General features: G+C 41.6%; 1 pseudogene; it reads right to left on the bottom strand.

Annotated features, from left to right (window-relative positions):
- Positions 1 to 315: 315 nt before the first annotated feature.
- LOC142456192 (small nuclear ribonucleoprotein E-like) lies at positions 316 to 5170 on the bottom strand (annotated as a pseudogene).
- Between the last annotated feature and the right edge of the window lie 656 nt (positions 5171 to 5826).

Genomic DNA, 5826 nt, shown 5'->3' with positions numbered 1-5826 from the left:
CTAGTCCTTTGTAGTGGTTGAGTAAGCTATCAGTCATCGTGTTAGTCTGGGTGGATGAGAGAAACAAATTCATAAGACATTCGTGTGTGTAAGAGAGACTTCTCTATCAAAGAGCAATTGTACATTAAGGAAACATCCGAGCCCAGGCCAGATCAATCCCGCGGAGGCCCTTTATTGTGGCTCAGTAAGAACATCAGGGTAATGAAAACAATATGAGCGCATGCTTTAGAACAATGGCCATAGCAGAGAACCCTTAAAAAAAGCAGGAGTGAGAGAGCTCAGCTTTGCCCTCAGCTCTCACTTCAATGATCATTTCTAGTTGAACACACTTTGTAGCAGAGTAATGCGATCTCCTTCCAGCATGAGCTGACCCAGTTGTTTTCTTGACTTTGTTTTAGGACAAATCTCCTCTGCATCACCTGATATACAAGGTTCACCTACTTATCAAGGCTTATGACACAGCCCTCTCTCTGCATATTCACTTGCTCATAGAGCCACACCTGAATCCGGATCGATTTTGCAAGTATCTGAAGATGAGGTGCCCCCTCACCTTCTGTCCTTTGTGGCCCTGACCACGGTATGCCACTGTGGAAGCCCAGAGAGACCTAATCAACAATGTCTCTTATGCTGGATTTTACCTAAAGCCTATATATTAATATCGTGACTCCTGATTGATTGATTTATGTAGGTTGTCTTTAGCTTGACTTTCTTCCTCGATGTTTTGATTGTTGGTCAATTTTTGTCTTTATGTCTAAAGTGTGTGTATTATAGGCAGTGTGTCAGTGGGTCCTGTTTCCTTATGCGTTCAGCTACTCCCTGTCTCTTGACCAGTGCACTGAGTCAACGTAAATCCAGTACAACTGCGGAGGCTCGAATTTATTGCTGCCATTTTGCTGTGTTTGTGGTACTGCTGGTTTATTCACTCCACATCATCTTCTGTGCTGAGTTTATTCTGTTGGTTTTCTTGTTATTTTATTCTTTTTGTTTTGTTTTAGTCTTATTGAATATGATTTTCCTTTTAAAAAACTTTGTTGAGGTTTATTTATTTTCTCTGCGGTCACCCTGTAATATATTGATTTTCTTTTCAAATTTAAAACACTCTGTTCTATCCTGACTTCTACTTGACTTCCTCTCTATTTGAAAGTTCTGTAATTGCACTATTCCCTCCATTAACTTTATAGTGGTCTTCATTACAAATTGATATTTCTGGTTCCCTATTTTCCGTTGTCTATGTCTGTTTACTTTGGGGTGCTTCAATATCTAAGTTAACGTCTGGGTAGTGTTCTCGTGTATTTTAACCTCAGACTGTTAAGTTGCTGTTGGTTCTTTGTCAAAAGAACTCCCTTTAAGTATTTCTTGTAAAATTGGTCTGGTTTTTACAAATTCCTTTAATTCCTGTTTATCTGGACATGTCCCAATTTCATTATCGTTTTTGAGGGACAGTGTTGCTGGGTTTCTTGCTTATTTTCTTTCAGAGTTTCATGTATGTCATTCTGTTGCCTTCTTGCCTACATGGTTTCTACTTAGCCAAAAGACAGACGCTCCGCACAGTTCTACTGAGAAATCAGTGCTTAGTCTTATTTGCGCTCCTTTGTAGGTAATCTTTTATTTTTCCTGAGCTGCTTCCAGGATTCTTTCTTTCTCTTTGTTTTTTTTGAAAGTTTGATGATTATAAGTATTATATTAAATTCTATATTATATTATTATATGATAATATATTATTACATGCTATATTATTTTATACATTATAATATAATATTATATCTTGGTGATTTGTGTGTGTGTGTGTGTGTGTGAGATCTATCCTATTTGGGGTTCATTTTGCTTCTTAAATTCCTGTCTTCTCATTTTTCCTGATGCTGCAAAAGTTTTCTTTCAAAAACTCTTAAACCATTTTCTCTGTTCTTTTTATTGTTTATCCCTGTTGCAGATTCATACATAAGTTGCTGGCCTTGATGATACCGCACAAAAGTATTTGGTTTTCTTTGTAATATTGTTTTGTATTATTGTTCCTCTAGCAGATTAGGATCCCTGGTGACATAGTGTTTACGCACTGGGCTGCGACCCACAAAGTCAGCAGTGTGAAACCACCAGCCAGCTCTGAGGGGATAAAGATGCGTTTTCTACTCCCTCAAAGAGTCAACATTTTTAAGAAGATAGAGAGAGAGTTACAGTCATAGAAACTCATGTGGAGAAATTCTACGCTGTCTGCTAAGGTTACTATGAGTTTGCATCGACTCAATGGCAATGAGTTTGGTTTTTGGTCTAGCAGATTAGTATTGAGAGATTTGTTTTCAAGCTCACCAATTTAGCCTTACCATTTGTGTTAGTCGGGATTGACTAGAGGAACAAATTCATAGACACTCATATGGGTATAGGAAAGAGCTTTATATCAAAGAGTAATTGAATATTAAGAAAACATTCAAGCCCAGTCCAGATCAAGTCCATAAGTCCAATATTAGCCCATATGTCCAATACCAGCCCATAATTTCCTCTTCAGACTCACACAACACATGCAATGAAAGATCACAGGCCAGTGGGTGGAAAGTCTTGTGGATCCCGTGGTGGTGGTGGAAGTATTCTCCACGTGGCTCCTCCAGCTCCAGGGCTCTGGCTCTATCAGCATAGGTCCATCTGGCTTGTCAACAGGAAGATGGAGCAGCAGCTAGAGTATGTCTCCCGCCTCCAGGGAGAAAGACAGAAGTTCCCAGAATCCTCAGGAGAAGGCCATGTCCACATAGAGGCCTCATTGGCTAAGACCTGATTGACAGGCTAGATTCCACCCCTTCCCTCAAGTTGACAGGACATTATGTAACTGCCACACCATTGTTTTGAATTCCTTATTGTGTAGTTTCAACACCTTTTCTTCTTGAGAAATGTCACCTGGATCTGCATATTGGTGTTGCCACATTGGCGAGTCAGATTACCTGCCCCCAAAGAGCTTTATTGAGTATAGATTCCCAAGGAGGACAGTATTGAACAGGTCAGCCTGCCTCCTGAGCAGGATGTCCGAGAGGGTTGGAGAGGCTTCCAGGGTCATGGAGTAAGCATCTTGAGGAATGTCTTGAAAGGTCACTGCAGTCACATCTCAGACAGTCTCTTCCAGACCGTCTTCTTTTCATGGAGGCCTTGACCACACTGTAGCCATGGGTCATAATGATGTTATCAGCAGCAGTTCTGTGTTAACAGCTTTAGAAACATTGGGATAATCTTTAACCCCACGGGGAAATAACAAGGAGAGTTATGAATAGATTAGGGTAAATCCCAAACTTCAAACTCACTGCTATCAAATGGACTCTGAGTCATTGTGACTCTCTAAGACAGGGAGAACTGGCCCTTTGGGTTTCTGAGACTTTCAATCTTCACAGTGGCGGAGAGAGGGGGAGGTTCCAAGCTCCTCCTTATGAGAAGGCCATGACCCCAAGGACACTGATTGACAGGTTTGATTCCACCCTCAGCGGGAGTGTCTAGTTGACACAGATGTAACTGCCACAGTGACCCTGCTGGCCTCTGAAATAGCAGTGACATAGCTTCCAGCATCACAGCAACACACAAACCACAAGAATATGACAACACGAGAGCCAGGCGTGGACAGGGAGCTGCCCGAAGTTGAGGCTGGATTCAGAAGAGGACATGGAACAAAGGCTGTCATTGCTGATTTCAGGTGGAGCTTGGCTGAAAAAGCACAGAATACCAGAAAGATGTTTATTTGTATTTCATTGACTATGCCCAGGCCTATTAATAAACTTGTTAATTAACCTTCCTCCAATCCTGATGCTACATTCTTTTCATATAATGATTTCTATGATTCTAAATGATTTGCTAGGCATACAGATTGAACAATTATGGTGAGAGGCTGCAATCCGGCCGTACACCATTCCTGATCCTAAACCTTGCAGTATTTCCTGTTCTGTTCACACAAGGGCCTCGTGAGCACAAAGAAGTAGTCTGGAATCCTCGCTCTCCTCAAGGCTGTCCATAGTGTGTTATGAGCCACACAGCTGAATGCCCTGTAACTCCAGCCTTGAATTTTTTCTTAAGCGATGCTGAGTGTGTTTTCCCTTTTGGTTTTCTAACTGTAGGCCTTTGACCATTTTCTTTGTCCATTTGGCTTTGTCTTCTCAAGCTGCCCTTTGAAATTCGCTGTCTAGCTCTTTGACTTCATTTTTTCCGTTTGCCTTCGCTACTCTACAATTAAGTAATTTCCAGAGTCTCGTCTGACATCTACTTTGATCTTTTCTTCCCTGTCTCTGTAATGAACTTTTGCTTTCTTCATGAATGATGCTCTTGATGGCCTTCCATAGCCTTTCAGGTCTTCTGTCTGTAGTGTTCAGTGCAGCAAAGCTACTCTTGAGACGGTCTCGAAATTCAGGTGGGGCGGACTCAAGGCCGTAATTTGGCTCCTGTGGACTTGTTTTCATTTACTTCAGCTTTCTCCTGAACTTAGAGATGAGCAATTGATGGTCTGTTCCACAGTCAGCCCCTGGCCTGGTTTTAGCTGCTGTCTTCCCACAGATGTAGTCAATTTAATATCTGTGTATTCCATATGAAAAAATCCATGTGTATAGTTAGTGGTTATGTTGTAGAAAAAAGATATCTGCTATGAGCAAGTCATTGGTCTTGCAAAATTCTGTCATGAGACCTTCAGCTTCATTTCTATCACCAACACCATATTTTTCAACTACTCTTCCTTCCTCTTTGTTTCCAACTTTTGCATCCCAATCACCAGTAATTTTCAATGCATCTAGATTGCATGTTTGATCAATTTCAGATTCAAGACTGGTAGAATTCTTCTATTTGTCCATCACCAGTTTTTGTGGTTGGTGCACAAATTTGAATAACAGTTGTGCTGATCGGATTTCCTTGAAAGCAAATAGATATGATCCTATCAGAGACAGAATTGTACTTCGTGATTGATATTGCACTGTCCTATTTGACAATGATTGAAAGGCCATTCCTCTCGATTGTGTCATTTCTTACATAGTAAGCCATGTAATTGTCTAATTCAAAATGGCCAATATGAGTCCATTCCGGCTCACAAATGCCTCGGATATCGATCTTTATTCCTTCTGTTTCATGTCTGACAACTTGCAGTTTTCCTAGATTCATTCTCGGTACACTCCACATTACGATTATTGGGATTTGGCAGCTATTTCTCCCTACCTTGCATTGTGCCCCATCAGCAAATGAAGATCCAGAAGACTCCACCCCCATAGGCTTCCCTCCCTTCGTGTCACCATGGTCCCCTCTACTTTGAGCCAGCAGCTCCTTATCGGTGACAGTTGACTGCCTGCTGACAAGGGGCCCATCCTTGGTACTATCTCTGACAACATTCTGCTTCCAGTCGGTCGGCCTTCATCATCTGACAATGTCTCCACTCCACAATGTAAGGTTTTCTGCAACTCCTTCCTCCGAAGTGGGCAGCCCATTCCTTCTTCATGGTTTGTTCTTCTTCTGGAATCTCTGCTGAAATCTGTCTCCTTTGGGTGACCCTGCTGACATTTGAAATCCCAGTGCCACAGCCTCCAGCCTCACAGCACCACATAAGCTACGACGGTAAGACAAACTGAACGACAAATGGCGGTGCGTGCCGTCTAAGGCTTACAAAACCATCAATACCATCAATGCCATGTACTCTCACATGCCTCACCGAAGAGAAGCAGTCCCAGCCATCACATTAGGCATGAGTGAATTCAATGTTTCACTACGTATAGCAGGCTAATTTTTAAGTTGATAATTTTATGTGGCCTATGAATAATGTTATAAATATCCAAATTACCTTTGGCAGAAAAAAAAGAGGTCCCCACCCATTATAGAAGCACGAAA

The sequence above is a fragment of the Tenrec ecaudatus genome, chromosome 9 (assembly GCF_050624435.1).
Source record: "Tenrec ecaudatus isolate mTenEca1 chromosome 9, mTenEca1.hap1, whole genome shotgun sequence".
NCBI classification, from domain to species: Eukaryota; Metazoa; Chordata; class Mammalia; order Afrosoricida; family Tenrecidae; genus Tenrec; species Tenrec ecaudatus.
Note: the sequence above shows the minus strand (reverse complement) of the source record. Positions and strands in the feature narration are given on the sequence as shown.